Source organism: Pteropus alecto, unplaced genomic scaffold, assembly GCF_000325575.1.
Source record: "Pteropus alecto unplaced genomic scaffold, ASM32557v1 scaffold222, whole genome shotgun sequence".
In the NCBI taxonomy this organism is placed as follows: domain Eukaryota; kingdom Metazoa; phylum Chordata; class Mammalia; order Chiroptera; family Pteropodidae; genus Pteropus; species Pteropus alecto.
In genome coordinates this window covers 3872754-3893322 of record NW_006433716.1, presented here as the reverse complement: position 1 = coordinate 3893322, position 20569 = coordinate 3872754, and the positions used below count along the sequence as shown (strand labels likewise).

General features: G+C 36.7%; 2 long non-coding RNA genes across 3 annotated transcripts in view; one reads left to right on the top strand and one right to left on the bottom strand.

The window, feature by feature from the left end:
* LOC112476985 overlaps positions 1-20569 on the top strand; it is a 54810-nt gene that overhangs the window by 17091 nt on the left and 17150 nt on the right. The window lies entirely within an intron of this gene.
* Positions 15948-20569, bottom strand: part of LOC112476984 — an 11947-nt gene continuing 7325 nt past the window's right edge. The window contains exon 3 of one of the 2 annotated variants that reach the window (XR_003045283.1): positions 15948-16171. This is a non-coding gene — a long non-coding RNA (uncharacterized LOC112476984). The remainder of the gene's footprint in view (positions 16172-20569) is intronic. The other variant, XR_003045284.1, reaches the window with a different exon arrangement.

Genomic DNA, 20569 nt, shown 5'->3' with positions numbered 1-20569 from the left:
ATTTTTTTTTTCTATTGTTTTTTTTTTTCAATCTCAATTTCATTTATTTTTTTTAATTTTCAATTTCATTTATTTCTGCTCTAATTTGACTTTCTTTCCTTCTATTGACTTTAGGCCTCATTTGTTCTTCCTTTTCTAGTTTTTTAAGATGAAGTGTTAGATTGTTTATTTGGACTCGTTCTTGTTTTTGGAGATAAGCCTTTAATAATATGAACTTTCCTCTTATGATCGCTTTTGCTGTGTCCCAAAAGGTTTGATATGTTGTACTATCATTATCATTCGTTTCTATGTTCTCTTGATCTCTCTTTTTATTTCTTCCCTGACCCAGTTATTCTTCAGTAGCATGTTGTTTAATCTCCATGTATGTTCTTTTCTTCCTGCTTTCTCTTTGCAGTTGATCTCTAGTTTCAAAGCATTATGATCAGAGAATATGGTTGCTATGATTTTAACCCTATTATATTAGGCTATCTCATGTCAATTATGTCCAGTTGGTCTAATGTGTCATTAAGGATGTTATTTCCTTATTGATTTTCTATTTGGATGATCTGTCTATATCCAACAGTGGGGTATTTAGGTCCCCTACTACAGTAGTGTTTTGGTCTGTTTCTCCCTTTAGTTCTGTTAGTATGCGCTTTACATATTTCAGAGCTTCCTGATTGGGAGCATAGATATTAATAAGTGTTATGTTTTCTTGGTGCATGATTCCCTTTATCACTATGAAGTGGCTCTCAGTATCTTTCTTTACCTTTTTATTTTGAAATGATATTAATTCAGTATCTTTCTTTACCTTTTTATTTTGAAATCTGATATTAATACGGCTGCTCTTGCTTTTCTCTGAATGCCATTTGCTTGAAATATCATTTTCCACCCTTTCACTTTGAGTCTATATTTGTCTTTGGAGCTGAGATGTGTCTCCTGGAGGCAGCACGTGGTTGGGTTTTGTTTTTTGATTCATTCTGCAACTCTCTGCCTTTTTATTGGTGAATTCAGTCCATTTACATTTAGAGTGAGTATTGAAGCAGGAAGTCTTCTTAAAGCCATTTTCTTTTGCTTTCTGGTAGCTTGGTGTTTCAATTCCTTCCTTGTCCTTGTGTTTCTGTTTTTTGTTTCTTTTTTGTTTTTTGTTTTTGTTGTCGTTGTTGGCTTTTGTGGGTTTTCCTTCTGCTTCTTCTTGTTTTATGTTGTATACTTCAGTCCTGAATCTCTGGTGTGTGGTTACCATTACAAATATGTGAAGGATAGTTATATATATACAGTCATCCATTTTCTTCTGCACGTGACTTATCTCCATTCCCCTTTGCAAATTTTGATCTTTGAATTCTCCCCTTTTCTGTCATTTGTTGTCTCAATCTGTCGCTATGTATGGTGAACGTTTATTACAATCTTGCTATAGCAATTCTTTTCTTATTATTTAAGCTTATAAAGTCCTGTTCTTAGTAAGGGTTGCACTCCTCTGCTTCTATTTGCCTGATAGTCACCTTACTCCTAATTATGTATATATTTTTTTATCATTTTGTTTTAAGTGAGCTGACCCCTTTCAATATTTCCTGTAGTGCAGGCCTCATAGTGGAGAATTCCCTCAATTTTTGTATGTCTGGAAAGGTCTTTATTTCTCTTTCATATCTAAAGGAGAGCTTAGCTGGATACATTATTCTAGGCTGGTAGTTCTTTTCACTTAATAGTTTGAATATTTTATTCCACTCCTTTCTGGTTTGTAAGTTTTGTGCTGATAAGTCCTAGGATAATCTAATGGGGTTTCCTTTATAAGTTACTGTTTTCTTGTCCCTGGCTGCCCTGAGAATTTTGTCTTTGTCATTGATTCTTTATAATTTTAATACAATGAGTCTTGGTGAAGGCTTTTTTGGATTGAGATAATGGGTGTTTTGTTGACTTCTAGAATTCCAAGCTCTAGATCATTCCTTAAATTTGAGAAATTCTCATCAACTATTTGTTTGAAAATACTTTCTAGTCCCTGTTCCTTTTCCCGCACCTTTGATAATGCCCATTATTCTTATGTTTCCTCTCCTGATGGTATCAGCTAGTTCTTGTATTTCTCTTTCATTATTTTTTATCCTTTGGTTTCTCTCTTCTTCCTTCTGATTTATTTCTAGATTTCTGTCTTTGATAACACTGATTCTTTCCTACATTTAATCAAGTCTATTTCCCAAGCTTGCTATTTCATTTTTTAATTCATGCAGTGTGTTTTTTATCTCAAGATCTATTCTGTTCTTTTTTTTTTTTAGGGTTTCAATTCCCTTGCTCTGCTCATCTAGGCATTTGTTCAATTCCTGAAATTGTTGATATGACTAGTTTTGGAACTCGCTGAGTTTTTTCCAAAATACCATCCTGAATTCTCTGTCATTTAAGTCACATATTTCTATTGTCTGTAAGCTTATTTTCTGGAGATTTTTCTTTTTCTTTCTGAGATGCCTTGTCACCTTGGTTGTTTATGGTGTTTAATGGACTATTTTTCCATTTAGGCATTAATAGAAGTGTATTCTGCTTTTTATCCAGAAAAGTTTATCATATAAAGGTCTCTCTTTATCCTGTTGCAAAAAAGACGCTTTTCTTTTAGTTTCCTGTAGGTGGTTTCTAAGCCTCTTGAATCTCTGCTTCATATAAAGTCTTAATAATGCCTTTTAAAATTTTTCTGTAGATAATTAATCACGATTGCTACCTTCAGTTTCAGTCCCTCTCAATGTTAGTCACAGTTTCGGTAGTGTTTGCTCAGATTCCCCTAGGCTCCACGGTGATCGGTTTCAGAAGGTATGGAGGTGGTGCTCTCTAGGTTGGGATTTCGGGGCTGTGGCTCGGCCTCAGTTTTGCAACTGGGGCTGGTAAAAATCAACCGTAGTTTCTCTGCTGTCCCGCTTCTCTGCTTTCTGTGCCCTGCCGCCAGCTGCGTGGAACTCACAACTCTCCCAGGCAGGGCTGTTCAGGAAACTTGCCTCACTTTCTCCTTACTCCCTCCTCCTACAGGGAACTCCAGCAGCTGCGAGAGGCAGCTTCTTTATTTCTCTCAGTCTACCACCCGACACCTGAGATTCTGACCTGTGGTAGCTCTTATGCATGGATTCCCTCACACATGCTGGTGTGCAGTTTGGGTGTTTTTTGTTGAGTTTTAGATGTTCAGCTTATTGTTGTTTCAAGGGGAGAGATCTAGGGACGTCCCTCACTCTGCCATGTTTCTCCAAACTTCCAAACGATAATTTCTTTATCCAGTCGTCTGTTTATGGGCATTTAAGTTACTTTCATATTTTGGCTATTGTAAATTGTGCTGCTCATGAATATTGGAGTGCATAGATCTTTAAAAATTATTGTTTCAGTGTTCTTTGGATAAATACCCAGAAGCAATTGCTGAGTAAAAAGGTATATCCATATTTAGTTTTTTGAGAAACCTCCATACTGTTTTCCATAGCAGCAATACCAGTTTGCAATCCCACCAACAATATATATGGCTCCCTTTTTCTGCAGCCTTGCCAACACTTGTTTTTTTATTTACTGATGATAGCCATTCTGACAGGTGTGAGGTGACATCTCATTGTTGTTTTAATTTGCATTTCTCTAATGGTTAGTGACCTTGAGCATCTTTTCACTTGTCTATTAGCCATCTGTATTTCCTTTTTGGAGAAGTATCTGTTCAGGTCTTCTGTCCATTTTTTAATTGAATTGTTTTTTTTGTTGTTGTTGAGTTGTATAAGTTCTTTATATATTTTGGATATTAACTCCTTATCAGATGTATCATTCACAAATATCTTCTCCCAACCAGATGGTTGTCTTTCTGTTTTGTTGATGGTTTCCTTTGCTGTACAAAAACTTTTTAGTTTGATGTAGTCTCAGTTGTTTATTTTTTCTTTTGTTTCTCTTGCCCGAGGAGATATATCTGAAAAGAAATTCCTGTTAGTAATATCAGAGAGATTACTGCCTATGTTTTCTTCTAGTTTTATGGTTTCTTCTAGAAGTTTTATGATTTGGGGTCTTACATTTAAGTCTTTAAACCATTTTGAGTCTATTCTTGATACGATGTAAGAAGGTGGTCCAGCTTCCTTTTGTTACATGTATCTGTCCAATTTTCCCAACATCATATATTGAAGAGACTGTCTTTACCCCATTGTATATTCTTACCTCATTTGTCATATATTAAGTGAGTGTATAGGAGTGGATATATTTCTGGGCTCTCTATTCTGTTCCATTGATCAATGTTTCTGTTTTTATGCCAGTACCATGCTGTTTTGATTACTGTAGCCTTGTAGAATAGTTTGATATCAGATAGTGTGATATCTCTAACTTTGTTCTTCTTCCTCAAGATTGCCATGGCTATTCAGGGTTTTTTTATGGCTCCGTATAAATTTTAGGATTATTTGTTCTAGCTCTCTGAAAAATGCCATTGGTATTTTGATAGGGATTGCATTAAATCTATAGATTGCTTTGGGTATTATGGCCATTTTAACGATGTTGATTCTTCCTACCCGTGAACACGCATATGCTTCCATTTATTTGTATTTTTCCAATTTCCCTTTTCAATGACTTATAATTTTCTGAAAACAGATCTTCTACCTTATTGGTTTATTTGATTCCCAGGTATGTTATATTTTTTGACACAATCGTAAATGGAATTGTTTTCTTAATTTCTCTTTCTGAAAGTTCTTCATTGGTGTATAAAAATGACACTGAATTCTGAATATTTATTTTGTAACCTGCTACTTTACTGAATCCATTGATCAGTTCTAACAGTTTTTTGGTGGAATCTTTAGGGTTCTCTCTATATAGTATCATGTCATCAACAAATAACAAGTTTTGCTTCTTCCCTTCCAATTCGGATGCCTTTTATTTATCTTTCTTATCTTATTGCTGTGGCTTAGATTTTCAATACAATGTTGAAGAGGAGTGGTCAAAGTGGGCATCCTTGTCTTGTTTCTGATCTTAAAGAAAATGCTTTTAGCCTTTCTGCACTGAGTATGATGTTAGCTGTAGTTTTGTCATATATGTTGTTTTGTCATACATGTAGTTTTGTCATATATTTATTATGTTGAGGTATGTTCCCTCTCTTCCCACTTTTCTGAGAGTTTTTATCAGAAATGGATGCTAGATTTTGTCAAACGCTCTTTCTGCATCTATTGATATGATAATATGGTTTTTATCTTTTGATTTGTTAATGTGGTGTATCACATTAATTGATTTACGGATTTTGAACCAAACTTGCATCCCAGAAATAAATTCATCTTGATCATGGTGTATGATATTTTTCATGTATTGCTGAATTCGGTTTGCTAATATTTTGTTGAGGATTTTTGCACCAATGTTCGTAAGAGATATTGGCCTACAGTTTTCTTTTTTTGTAAAGTCTTTGCCTGGTTTTGAAATCAACGTAATGATGACCTCATAAAAGGAGTTAGGAAGTCTTCCCTTTTCTTGAGGTTTTTGGAATAGTTTGAGAAGAATAGGTGATCATTTTTCTTTGAATGTTTGGTAAAATTTGCCTATGAAGCCATCTGGTCCAGGACTTTTGTTTTTTGAGAGGTTTTTGATTATTGATTCTATTTCATTGGTGGTAATCGGTCGGTTCAGATTTTCTGTTTCTTCTCGACTCAGTCTTGGGATATGTCCACTTCTTTCAGATTGTCCAATTTGTTGGCATAGTATTTTCTTATGATTCATTGTATTTCTGTGGAGTCCATGGTTATTGCTCCTCTTTCATTTCTGATTTTATTTATTGGAGTCTTCTCTCTTTTTTCCTTGATGCGTCTGGCTAAGGGTCTGTCACTTTTGTTTATCCTTTCAAAGAACCAGCTCTTGGTTTCATCAATCTTTTGTATTGTTTTTCTAGACTCTATTTCATTTATTTCTGCTCTGATCTTTATTATTTCCTTCCTTGTATTCACTTTGGGCTTTGCTTGCTGTCCTTTTCTAGTTCTTTTTTAAGTGTAAGTTTAGATCGTTCATTTGAGCTTTTTCTTGATCTCATTAATAACCCATTCATTGTTTAGTAGAATGTTATTTAGCTTCCATGTGTTTGTATATTTTCCAGTTTTTTTCTTGTAGTTGATATCTAGTTTCATATCATTGTGATTGGAGAGGACGGTTGATATGATTTCAATCTTCTTAAATGTATCGATACTTAATTTATGTCCTAACGTGGTCTATTCTTGAAAATGTTCCATGTGCACTTGAGAGGAATAGATATTTTGCTGCTTTGGGGTAAAATGCTCCAAAAATGTCTATTCATCTGTTCTAGTGTGTCTTTCAGATCCATTGTTTCCATGTTGATTCTTTGCCAGGAAGATCTGTCCATTGATGTTAATGGGATGTAAATCTCCTACTATGAGTACTTCCCTTCTCCTGGAAAGTACTGTTTATCTGGGTTTTTCTGGTAGAAATGGGTGGTGTTTGCAGGAGTGCTGCACAGAGCTTGCCAATGTCGTGAGTTGTGATTGGGGAACACCAGTGCTGAGGCAGCTCACAGGCAGCTAAGCAGAAACTCAAGAAAATATCTTAAATTAATGCTTTTCTTTTGTTTTTACAATCATTCAAATATGGAATTGAAATGAAATTCCATTGGATTGTGCTTCTCCTCTGAAAGATGTGCTATTTGACTCTACTGAAAATGTATTTGATTTTAATGTTCCTGTTAATTAAAGATGAACTACAAGTAAAAAAAATATATATATTCATTTCCATTTGCATGAAATACCTTTTCCATCCCTTTACTTTCAGTCTGTGAGTGTTGTTTGATCTGAGATGGGTCTCTTGTAGACAGCATATGCATGCGTCTTATTTTCTTATCCATTTGGTTAACCTATGTCTTTTGATTGGAGCATTTAATCCATTTACATTTAAAGTGATTATAGATAGGTACATAGTTACTGCCATTTTATTATTCATATTTGTTATTTCTATTTTGTTTTTTACTCCTTCTTTTCACAGAAGACCTTTTAACATTTCTTGTAATGCTAGCTTGTTGGTGATGAATTCCTTAAGCTTTTTTCTGTCTGGGAAGCTCTTTATCTCATCTTCCATTTTAATCAAAAGCCTTGCTGGGTAGAGTATCTGTGGTTGTAGATTCTTGTTTTTCATAACTTTGAATATTTCTTGACATTCCCTTCTGGCCTGCAAAGTTTTCATTGAAAAGTCAGCAGACATTCTTATGGGGGCACCCTTGTAAGTAACTAGCTTCTTTTCTCTTGTTGCTTTTAAGATTCTCTCTTTGTCTTTGACCTTTGGCATTTTAATTATAATGTGTCTTGGTGTAGGTCTGTTTGAATTCCTCTTGTTTGGAATACTTTGTACTTCCTGAACTTGTATGTCTAATTCCTTTGCCAGATTAGGGACGTTTTCTGTCGTCATTTCTTCAAATAGATTCTCAATCCCTTGCTCTCTCTCTTCCTCTTCAGGTACACCCATGATCTGGATATTTTATGCTTCATGTTGTTCCAGAGGTCTCTTAAACTATCCTCATTTTTTAAAATTCTTTTTTCTTTTTGTTGTTCTGATTGGGTGTATTCTGCTACCTTGCCTTTCAATTCGCTGATTCGATCTTTGGCTTTGTCTAATCTACCGTTGAATCCTTCTAGTGTATTCTTCATTTTAATTATTGTATTCCTCATTTCTGTCTGGTTCTTCTTTATAGTTTCTATGTCCTTTTGTATGAGTACTGTCTTTCTGTTGATGTTCTCATTGTGCTCATCTATTCTCTTCCTAAGTTTGTTGAGCATCCTTATAACCATTATTTTGAATTCTGTCTCTGGTAGGTTGTTTGCCTCCATTTCATTTAGCTTATTTTATGGAGTTTTCCTCTGTTGTTTTATTTGTGGCATGTTTCTTTGTTTGCTCATTTTATTAGCCTCTCTGTGTTCATTTCTATGTGTCAGGAATATTTATTTCATCTCTCAGCCTTGGCCAGATGACCTAACATGGAAGGTCTCCTGTGTGGCCCAGTGGCCACTCTCCCTGATCCCTTATGCTGGGAGATCTGGACGTGACCTTTGTGTGGGTCGTGTGTGATCTTCTGTTGTCACCGAGTGTTTATTGTTGTTAGTAACTCAGTGGGTGGGATTAACATTCAGGCTGACTATGGGAATTGGCTACACCCACAGGATAAGAGTTGTTGTGTGGGGGCTAATCCCATTGAGTGGGATTTGCCTTAGCAGGCTTGTGTACTTGTTGCAACCATCCTTTGTGTGTATCACTAATGGAACTAGTCAGGAGTTGCTCTGTTCTCGTCTGGTGCCAGCCTCCAGATACATTGGTTTTGTGGCCCCTTGAGAGGTGCTTCCCTGTAGGCCAAGGTCAGCTGCTGCTTTTGGTTGCTCAGGGCTACCCAGTGAGAACTACAAGGTGATCCACTGATGGTTGTTGCCTATGCTGGATCTATAGGTAAGTGGAAGAGACAACGCTGTAGGCAGCTCTCAGTTATCCCCCGTCCCTGACCTATGGCAGTTTAGCAGAGGGACCAGTGCTTGTCAAGTCCTGACACTGCCTATCAGTTGCCTGTAAGTCTCTGAAACTGGATGAACCTCTGGGTGATATGCATGTTGGGTGGTGCAGGGACTCTGGGAGTCTCCTGAGTCTATTGAATAAATTTTCCTCTGCCACTGCAGTGTCAGTTTACATGCCTATATGCCAACGATGTCTCTGTGGCTCCCTGTATAAGTTTACACTCGTAGCGAGGTCAACCGCTGCCCACTCTGGGCCTAAATGCAATATGCCAGGGCAGTGGTAGGTGCCTATCAATGTGCAACAGGTACTTCGTGTACTGGATAGGTCAGGAGCTCAGGGTGTCAAGGGTTGTCAGGCCAATAGATACCCCTGCACTATCCTTAAGAGATATTGCAGCTCGTACAAGCAGCAGTGGTCTGTCCACAATTATTTTCTTCGAAATGCGCTCACTGCGCTAGCCAAGATCTAGTGCCTGTGCTAACTGCACAACCCCAGAGCCAAGGAGGGCAGAAGAGGCTGCTTGTCAATGGGCTGCAGGCCCTTTGTGGTTTGGGTGAAGTGGAATCTCAGGGAGACAAGGTTCGTTTGGCCAATACAGCGTCAGTTTTGCTGTAACTTCTGTGCCAGCTGCCATCGGGGGTGGTCCCACAGACCCCTGTGCTTCCTGGACACAATATTACAACTCTTGCAGGCAGTAAAGGTCTGCCTGCCGTGAATTTCTGTGCAATGCCCACTCTGTGCCAGCCTAAATTCGTTGCCTGTGTAGATTAGGAGATCAGGGGAGGGGAGGGGCAGGGCTGTGGCAACTCACTGACAATGGGCCACCTGGGGCAATTTGTGAGTAGGTTGGGGCGGGGTCGCAGAGGAAAGGGCAGTCAGATCAATATAGCCTCAGTTTTCCTGTGACTTCCGTTCTGGGCATTCTGTAGTCACAGATCACAGTGAGACCAGCTGCTGTCTGGGGTGGTCCCATAGACCCCTCCAATCCCCCCAACACAATATTACAACTCTTGCAGGCAGCAAAGATCTGCCTGCCACTGATTTCCTTGCAGTGCTCACCTGGTGCTAGCCAAGCTTGCTGCCTGTGTGAACTGGGAGTTCAGGAGAAGGGAGGGGCTGAGCTGTGGCAGTTCACTGACAATGGGCCTCCTGGGACAATTTGTGGGTAGGGTGGGGTGAGGTCTCAGAGAGACTATGGCAGTAGGATCAATACAGCTTCAGTCTTGCTGCAACTTTGGTAACTGTTCGTGAGTTCTCTCATAAGTCCCAGATCACAGCAAGACCAGCTGCTGTCTGGGACTGGCCCACGGGTCCCGGGTATCTGCCCGGGTTCATGTTGGCAGCAGTGATCTGCCTGACCTTACCTCTGAAAAGTGGCCCACAGCACTGGCTCCTGTTGCTGGGATTAGAAATGCAGCTCTCAGCGCTTGTCACCTGCTGGGAGTGCTTGGCCCTGAATTTTAGCAGAGTTTGGCATCCATCCAGCAACAAGTGCCCAGGGCAATCTGCAGGTTGGGCGGGGCAGGCTGATCCCCTCTGACTAGGGATTCCTAATGGCTCTGTGGAAGGGGTCTGCACAATCAAGCTGGTGTGGTCTGTAGATTACCCTGTAGGGTGGCCAGACTAAGGCACAATGGTGGCTGCCTTTCCAGCCCTCATTCTGACACTAGGTAATGCAGACTTTCTCAGAATGAATCCCAAGCAAGCCTCTGACCCACCGCAGGTGTCCCGGGTGAGTGTCTGCATGTCAGAAAACCTGTGCATGGGTCATTCAAAGGGACTTCTAGGGGTTCAGTGTCCTTCGATCTCATCCAGATGGCCAGAATCCCCTCTGATTTCTACAGTAAGAGTTATTAGAATCTCCTCTTCCCTGGGCTGGGATCCTGGGCTGGGAAGCCCCCAGATGAGACCAGGACCACCCTCTCCTTTATGAGAGCCTCTGTAGCCTTGCTCTCCCTCCCAGTGTTCCTCCACCACCTGAGGGTGCAGGTCCAGGCTGATTGGTGACTTTGCCCCTCCTACTGTCTTTGATGAGGCTCCTTTATATTATCAGATGTAGATGTTATGATCAGTTGGACTTCAGGTGATTTTCCACATTGATTTGGTTGTAATTTGGTTGTAATTTCAATGCGGACCTGGGAGGAGACGAACCCTGCTTTTTCCTAGTCCGTCATCTTCCCTGACCTGAAACTTTTGATTTTAGTCTCAGGTTTGGTTTACTTATTTTCCTTATTACCAAGAAACACTATCTGCACTAAGCAGGTGAGACAGAAATCATACTTTCAAAATGCACCAAATTCTAAAGGCATTTCTTGTGCACATAACTGTAAATGAAGCCTGAATCTTTTCCTTCTCACCAAGGCAATAGTAAAAACACCCCCCAAAATACATTTTATAGCCTTTGTTTTATAAATCTTTGCCAAAGTGATGTTGTAAGAATCACATGATTAGACCTGGTAGAGGAAATGGCAAAATTCTATGGGCTCATCAGATACCCTTGTTGAGCCCTGTTGGGTTGTGGTTGCAGTGGCTGGGGCAGCGGCAGGGAAGTAGAGAGGCTAGAAAGACTGTAGTGGGAGGACCATGTAGAATTCACTGGAACCAAGGGTTAGGAAGTGGACAGTAATTGAAGCATGATAAATCAGGGTCTGCTGGGGAAATTGATGTATAAACAGTAGGGAACGCCTAAAATGTTCAGGCAAGGATGAAGTCTGGGTTACAGAGCCAAGAGTTCAGGGCCGAGTAAGGATCTCGAGGATATGAAAGAATCAAAGAAGTCTGATGATGTCAAATCCCCATGTGTTTGCAGATTATGCATGGCAAGTCCACCCCTAAAACAGACCAACTTAAGCTTAAAATTCTGGGATAGGACAAACTAATAACCTAGACAAGTCTTGTAAGCAGAAGGCTGATAACAGCTTGGAAGTAATGAGAGATTTTCATAAGCAAGAGGTTTCATCTATTATATTTCTATAATAGCAGAAGAAAGAACCATCTCTATAGCAGAAGAAAGAACCAAAATTAAAATAACACAAGAGAGGTATCATTCCATTCCATCTTAATTGTCCTCTTAATCTTTGTCCCCAAATGTGGCAACAAGGAACATGTTATAGGAATGGCATGATAGGAGCAGTTTTTTGGATGCTACTATTTTGCAAATTGATGTTGACATTAGTTATACAAATAAATTTTTAATTTTTATCTATAATTGATGGGAACATTGACTTATTTAATAAAAATATAAATTATTTTTTTAAAAAATATGCTTTTAAAAATACAATAAACAACTTTAATGAGATTTTAAAAATGATTTTCGCCATGGCTATTGATCCACTTCTAGTATGCATGCACTGTTAATAGAAAAGGAGGAGTATGTGTTAGGCGTCCAGGGGAAGGGAGATAACTCAGAAGTCAGTGTGATATTTTACATTTTTGCAAGATAAAAGAGTACTGAAAAAAAAATTCTACTGCCTTAGAAGGTGCATTCTGTTTGATTTCTAGAATAAAGTACACTCTAGAATAAAGTACACTTATCAGTGGCTGCCAGAGCTGTTCCATTAACATGTTACAAATTTTTATTGTGAAAAATCTAAAGTATATACAAAAGTAGAGAAAAAGTATAATAAATTCTCACAAAGCTATCATCCAGTTTCAAGAATTATCACTATTTTGACAATCTTGTTTGATTTAGTCATATATACATATATATCTATGTGTGTATATATATTTGGATAGGGTATTTAAGCAAATGCCAGACATTGTGACATCTCACCTGTAAATACTTCATTATGCATTGCTAATTGAAAGAATGTGTTTCATGTACACATTATCACAACTTACAAAATGAATAATAATTTCAACTTACAAAATGAATAATAATTTAAATATGGTCTAATATTCAATCTATGTTTAAATTTATTTGATTGTCTCACACATTTTTAACAATAAATCCAATTTATTATAGTTAAGCAAAAATAATGTGAGAAGTCACTGGAAATCATAAAAGACAATTATTTGTAGAAACATTTATACTAATTGTAATATGATGATAATGATAATGATGATGATAATAGGCCTGTGATCTATTAGTTTTAAATTGCATATTTTAGAAAGTCAATTTATAAGTTTTTGCTTTTTAATTTTATAAAATTTTATCTAGTTTCTGAGAATTTGTTATTTTTGTTCTTTTGTATTATTTGCTATTTTATAATATGTTTTCTAATTATGCAAGTAATTCACATTCTTTATTAAAATTTTTGGAAAATCATAATTTTATGATCCAGTGAAGACCACTCAAGAATATTTGAATATTTGAATATTTAATCAGAATATTTCCTTCAGTCTTCTGCATGGATATGCGTGTATGATACATACAAGTATATATAATGAGCGCAAACTTAGGATTTCTTTGTAACCACCTTTTTCAATTTACACTTTACTTTATGCATTTCTCAAGTCATTGGAGAGCAATTATAATTTTCACAGATCTTTGTGTGAGTCTATGACTATTCCATAGAATAATTCCCTCAAATAGAATCACTGTGTTAAAAAATATACTTTTAAGATTTTTAGTATCCATTAGCTAATTATCCCTTAGAAATTGTTTTCCAATTCAGTTTTCAGAAAATGAGTAGCTATTTTAATTCGAGTGCATTAGTATAAAATAATAACATGTAACTTTTTTAATGAATTGACATGAAATATTGCATCTGTTTTCTTTTCCTTTCCTTTAACTTTTTGTGAGACAATTATTTTTCAATCTTTTCTTGAAAACTCTTTTTCAAATGATTTTTTAATAACTATAAATGTAATTATTTGCCTATCATAATTTTGGCCAACTTTCTATTTCAGGGCTCATTTTACTGGTTGTAAAAACTTTTCTATAGTAAAGATATAAACTTTTAGCATATCTTATATTAAATATTTTCTTAATTTTTTCTTCTAATTTTATTTGGTTTTTTTAAAGAAGTTTTACATTTTCATAGTTAAGCTTATCAATATTTTTATTGCTATTTCTTTCAAAGAGTTCATTTAGAAAGGCCTTCCGATTCTAAGATAATATATATATATATATACATATACTTAAATTTGCTTCATGCAGATTTATGATTTTAAAAATACTTAATTTTTTATTTCTTTTGAATTTTAGCAGTAGGGTGTGATGGGAGACACTGACAGGATTTTTTCCAATCCTTTCATTTCCACATCACATAAAGAATAAACTTTCCTTTCCTTACTGATTTTTTTAATGGTAACTATTCCATACTACACTCATGTCCATTTACAAGTAAATGGGCTGTGTACTATTATGTATCCCCAGTAGACTGTTAGAGGACCCTCTTTGTGGTCTTTTGTATCTCCTATGTAACTTTATTGTATTAAATAAATGATTAATGAGTCATTAGTATACATGAGAAAGTATTAACTTTAAGATAAATAAATGTCTGTTTTGATTGGTTTAAATATTTAACTTTTAGGGGGAAAAAAAGGCACTGGGCCTGAGGGGTTCTTTAATGAACCTTCCAATTCATGATTCTTTCATGTAACTTAACTATTTAGACACAATCACTCCCTAAATCAGAGCATCAAGTTAGCTTCCATGGTCCCCAGGCGCAGGATTAACGTTAAGATCCAAGCATTTTAATTCATCATTCTTCCAAAACAATTGTGATGCAGCACTGGGGCTGGTATTTCTCAAACCCTGGTAATGTACAGACAACTTTTGCAAAAAACCTTTGAAGATCGCACTGTGTCTGGTCAATCCAGCAGGATTTCCATACATACCAACCAGTTCTGGAACATGTCTACAACATATTCCTAAGAATTTGTCCCTGGGGATTCTTTTCTAGCATGGATACACACACACACACACACACGCGCGCGCGCGCGCGCGCGCACGCCCTAACTCGACTATAAATTCTATCCTGTCAGGGACCAGATCTTCCATTGCTTTTGCAGCTTTCTGTAGTTTTGCATTCACTCTGCAGTTGCTTACTCCAAGAATGAACCCTCACCTTGCTCCACTTCTTCTCCCACTGAACCACGGAGCAGATCTCAGGCCTTCCGGCCACCTCCCGGTCTCTAGGAGGTCACCGAGTACGGAGGAGCGGTGGGTTTCTGGCACTCGTTGGCTGCTCGTCTCTGTCAAACTCCGCCCAGAAGCTTGGTCTGGGTCTGAACGCCCAAACACGGCTCTTTGGGCAGAGAGCAGGGGGCACGGGGATGGACTCCTTCCCCGACTTCCTCCTCTTTCTCTCCTTTCTCTCTGCCTCCCTTTGCAGCATAATAAGAATGGGTAAAGTATTTTTATTTCGTTATTTCATTAAGTAATGTCTTTGTTTCTTATTAAATGGGGGGGGGGGCGTCTGGCTCTCAGTTTCTGTTAAATAAAACAAGAGGGCTTCAAACTGTGATTAAGTCTCTAGGAATGAAAAGGTGTCATCAGGAGGCACTGTTTAAAGCATTCCAAATAAAAACAAACCATCGGTCCCCCCGCCCCGCCCCCAAAACCACAACTCCCCACAAAGTCAACAAAAAGCCCTTGAAAAATCTCTGAAGTAGTTGACTCTCCAGTGTTCTTTCAAGGCTAACATGCTTTGCTTTAAAATTTTTTCCTTCATTTTCTTTACAACACATCACTTGTGTCTGTTTTCAGCCATAATCATTTTCATAAATTGGAAATTTTACTTCAACAATTTCTTTATATACATTTTAATAACTCGTGTGCATTATATTCATTAGCTTATTAAAGCATCTTATATTTTAAAAAATCAGCATTATACAAATTGTTCCAGAGAAAATTCTAGAATCCAGACTAAAGGTTAAGGTTTTAACTCAAAGTGTGCCACTGTTTCGTCTTGTGCAATTCTTTCAATCTCACTTTTGATCTCTGAAGAATGAACAAGTAGACCTGAACGAAGTCCAGATTGCTTTCCTGTTTTGAGTTTTCAGGACACCCACACTTGCTGAGCCAGACCCTAGGTCAAGTGTAGGTTTAACTGCCTAGGATAGTGCCTGGAGTCCCAGTTAGAGCTTTTCCCCGTGGGGCATTCGTCACTCCTTTCTTCATTGACCTTATCAGTAGGAAGCAGGGTGAGTCATTTGCTGATAGGTTAGTGGTGTTTCACAGGGCTCCTTCCTGATATCATCTAAAGGTTTATATCCTGGATGCTTACTTAGGTCCCAGCATCCAAGAGAACGCTAAAGACCATATGCTTTTTTTTTCCCTTTATAATAAACCACTTTTCGAAATCTACTTGTCCACTAAGGCTGCTAACTATTGTTGGTAAAGAGACTGTAAGTTCTGTGCCAAAAAGTTAAATCAAGGGAGAAAGGATACAAAACAAGAGTTTGTATGGGGTGAATAAAAGGTATACAATTGGAACCTTCTTATATGGTCAACTTTCTTGGGTTAAAAACAGTGTTCACTTAGTTATTCTCAAGAAAGTCAGAAGAGACACTAATGACAAAATCTTTTTTTTTTATTTAAACAATAGACATTTGTTGTCTCACAGTTCTGGAAGTTGAAAGTCCAAAACTGAGGTATCAGCAGGGTTGGTTCCTTCTGAGGGCTGTGAGAGAGGGATCTGTTCCACTTTGCTCATTGACTTGTAGATGGCCATCTTCCTATGTCTCTTCACCTCATCTTCCTTCTTTGTGTGACAAACCCTTTATTTAACCCATAAATCAGGATCTTCCTCAATAACTTCTACACAATCTAGGAAAAATCTGTTGACTCAAAAGATAGATGTTTTCCACATTAAGACAACTCTATTTACAAGTTAATTTCCTAGTTTCTTCAATGACATAGGTATAAACAGAATAGTAAGTCTCTAAGCATATTGACATTTTGTTATTCCACAACCTAGTAAACTCATATCAACAGCTCATTTCTGTTTTTAATTATAAAACAGGGTTTTAAAAAAGAGTTTAATAAGTTATTTGCCAAAGTACTCTAGGAATTTCATTTAAAAATAAAATATTTTTAAATAAATATACTTTTGAAAAGAACATGGAGAGTATTTGGAGATCTTTAATCAATAATAACTTCATTTTTCAAAGTTAATTTAAAAGTTTTAGTTTGAGCAATTGAGTGAAGTCTGGTGTCAAGGAAACTAGGATTCCTGGTTCCCTTTAGTGGGGACTGTTATTAGAGATTAAGATCTGGGCACTAGAGGTGTTCACTGCTACAATGATAGCTTTGCCTTTAAGCCTTTCTATGAACCAGAACATATGTGTGGGTGTATAGACATATATGTATACATACCCATATATATCCATGCTGTATGTATATGTATATATTCACATATAAATTTCTTAAGTACATATTTATATACACATATACAAGCAGATATATACATGTATGTATATATATATATATATGCATATATGTGTGTGTGTGTGTGTGTGTGTAACATGGTACAGCCTTCCCTGTACCATGTTAATTTTTCCCTTCTTCCACAGTGAGAAAACCATGGCTCCCAACAACCTTGATATATTTATTTGCTAAATCCTATAAATGGGTATAAAATAACTTCAGAATTTCCTTGTCATACCACTAAAAACCAAATCTGTTAAAAAGAGTTCAGGATGTGTCTGCTGTTTTCTACCCCTACTTTATGCCTTAGTCAAGGCTGAGAGTCAAATGCTGTGATGATAATTTACTTGAATTAGTTCTTTCATTGCCATCCCATCCCTGTAATGTTATGGTTTTCTTTTGAAATAAGATTCAGTTCATTTGTTTTAGTTTGCTATCAGCTTTAGATTTTTTCCCCTTATCCTTTTTTTTATTTGTTTATTCTTTGAGTGTGTAGAACATTAACATGTTTCAAGTCAAAACTATAAAAATAGGAATTCTGAGAAATGTCACTAGGTTGCATATATCTTTCACTTTGTTCCCCTCACCTTTTGTAGGTAACCAAATTTACCGTTTCTAGGTTTCCACTTTCTTGTTTCTTTTTGTAAAGCTATGCAGGTATATGTATGATTGCTTACTTCCCTGTCTTTTGTTACACAAAAGGTAGCATACTGTATCTGCTCTTATGCATTGCACTGTTAGTCACTTCACAATGTCTTTGGGAAATTGCTTCACATGAGTTTATAGAGATCTTTTTCATTTTTTTTTATAGCTCACATGGAACTTATAGAGCCGCGATGAGCTGGAGATTCAGTGGGGAGGGGGAAGGGGAAGAGAAAAATGGAGGAAGGAAGGAAGAGAGAGTGCTACTGCTGTATGATATGGGGATTTGGGGGAGAAAGATGAATAAAAAAACATTTGAGGGTAATTTTTCTCTGGGTTGTGAAGTATAATTCACTGTGTTTCCCCATCCTCTAGGAAAACTTTCAGAAAAGACCACTTTTGTGTTCTATAGGATATGTCAAGTTGCTTACGTAGGTTTGAAAATGTAACAAGGTCTATTTTATTTCAGTTACAGGAGTGGATCAATGATCCCATAGTAGGTCATGTAAAAGTCCAGTGGCTAATGTTATATAGATCCTTCCAGGTCTGGCTGGGCTGTATGAAAAAAAAGGAGTAGATGTCCAAAGCCCTGTCTTCTGGGAATTTGAAGGTTTGTTCTAGCATGGAGATTTCTCGCTCAAGGCAGTGCAAAATTAGCTGTGAGAGCAGAACCACAGAATCAGTATGGCATACAAATTTCAGTGACAGCCTAGGATCCAGAGAGTTATTAGATGCTGACATCAGCACTGGGTCATTGTGCCAGAATCTTAGAATTGGAGATTAAAGGAGGCCCATTTTAAGAGTAAACAGGGAGAGGCTCAGGATGAGCCAGCTAGAACAAGTGCTGCTGTTCATAGCTTTTTCTGAAGTTCTGGTTGGAGTGAGGTGGGTCAGCTGGGTTTAATGAACTTGAGATTCAAACACATAGAAATCCAAGGACTAAGATAGAATTCCATAGGAAAAGTCCAGAGAGGAGTTAAAGTGGGTAAATGTCAGTTTGAAGGGGAAATATTCGATTTTCATTTTTGTATTTTGGAAAGAGATCTAAAATGGAATGTAATGAAGTAGCTTTGTTAAACAAATCGTGGGAAACCCAAACTCAAACTCTTGGTGGAAATATCTGAAAACTAAATTATGTTTTAAACATCAAGTAGTAAATACAAGTAATTTACTTCCTCAAGTGGTTAAAATATGCTTAGTTTTCAGTGTAAATTCTTGAGCGATTTGGAAATAACTAAGAGAAGTAGAGGTATTTGAATAAATTTCTTTTTCTTTTTGGATAAGATAGAAGGTAATAGCTAATAGTTGATAAATCAGAAAACGTCTCCCATTTCTCTCTGTCTTTACTCATTTCCTTTTTCACTATTAAATTTGTGATGATTGTTTATAATAAAACTTGAAAGCCAAAATAAAAATATACTTAGCAAAATTTGTCAAATGGCTATATTTAAGGACCATTTTTAGAGTTAATAATAACGAGGGAATTAATTTTAAATAGTCACATCTTCTTTTCTAAGTTTGTTTTTATAGTATTATTCTTAACCTTTCTTGTGCCATAGACACCTGTGGGTGTCAGATGAAGCCTAGGAACTGCTCTAAGTAATGATTTTTAAATGAATAAAATAAAATACACATGATTACAGAAGCAGTCAATTAAAGAATAGTTATCAAAAACATAAAAATTGTGATATAGTAATATATACTCTTTAAAAAAGAGTATATATTACTATATCAAAGAAGTATCTATAAATGTATAATAATGAGTACTATGATTCTGATGAGTATAAACAATCTTTTGTGATATCTGCAATAATTATATGATATAAAAATATCTGAGATTTATGTTGGTGAAATACTATTATTGTTATTACCAGTATGTTTGTTGTTTACATTTAAAGTTGAAAGACATTCTAGATTGCAGATATAAAAAATAAATATGTAAATATTTTCTATTCAGGTTCACAGACTCTTTGAATTCTATAGGTTATAGACTCCACTTAAGAATTCTTGCTCTAAGGGATCATTATATTTTACGATATCTTAATAGAATATGTATGGATCACATTCCCATCTTCACTGCAGCATTATTCAGAATAGCCCAGATATGCTAACAACCACCACGTCTATCAATAGGTGAATGGATAAAGAAAATGTAGTATATACATACAATGGAATATTATTCAGTCTTAAAAAAGAAAGAAATCCTTACATCTGTGACAACATGGATGAGTCTGAAGGACATTATGCTAAGTGAAATAAGCTGATGACAGAAGGACAAATATCACATAGTCAAATGCATAGAAGCAGAAACTACAATAATGGTTTACAGGGACTAGAGTTTGGGGGAAAAGGAGGACTTACTGTACAATGGGTAAAAAATTTCAGTTATACAAGATGTATAAGTTCTAGAGATCTGCTATGCAACATAGTACCTACAGTTAGCAATACAGTATTAAATACTTCAAAATCTGTTAAGAGGTGTTCTTACCACAAAAGCAGAACAAAAACAAACAAAAGAAAACACAGAGGGATGCTAGGAAACTAGGAGGTGTCTGATAGGACTATTCCCTTGATTGTGGTGATGATATCACTGATGTTTGCATATGTTCAAACTCATCAAGTTATATATTAAATATGTGCAGTTCTTTGTATATCAATTATATCTTAATAAAGCTGTTAAAAAATAACAATTAAGAAAGCATGGATCAATGCTGGAAACCTTCAAAAATAAACATACCCTATGTGTCAGCTGGCCACCTCCCCCAGTGCATTTCTAATTTCAATGATTATATTTTTCATTTCAAGGAATTTTATTTTTAAAAAATCTGGTTATTTTTCAAGTGCTGGAGAGGATGTGAAGAAAAAGGAACCCTCATACACTGCTGGTGGGACTGCAGATTGGTACAACCACTCTGGAAAACAGTATGGAGTTTCTGTAAAAAACTAAGAATTGATCTACCATATGATCCAGCAATCCCTCTGCCGGGTATTTACCCCAAAGACTTGAAAACCCATATCTGAAAAGATATTTGCACATCAATGTTCATAGCAGCATTATTCACAGTGGCCAGGATATGGAAGCAACCGAAGTGTCCTACAATAGATGATTGGCTAGAGAAGCAGTGGTACATATATACAATGGAATATTACTCAGCCATAAGAAGAGATGAAATA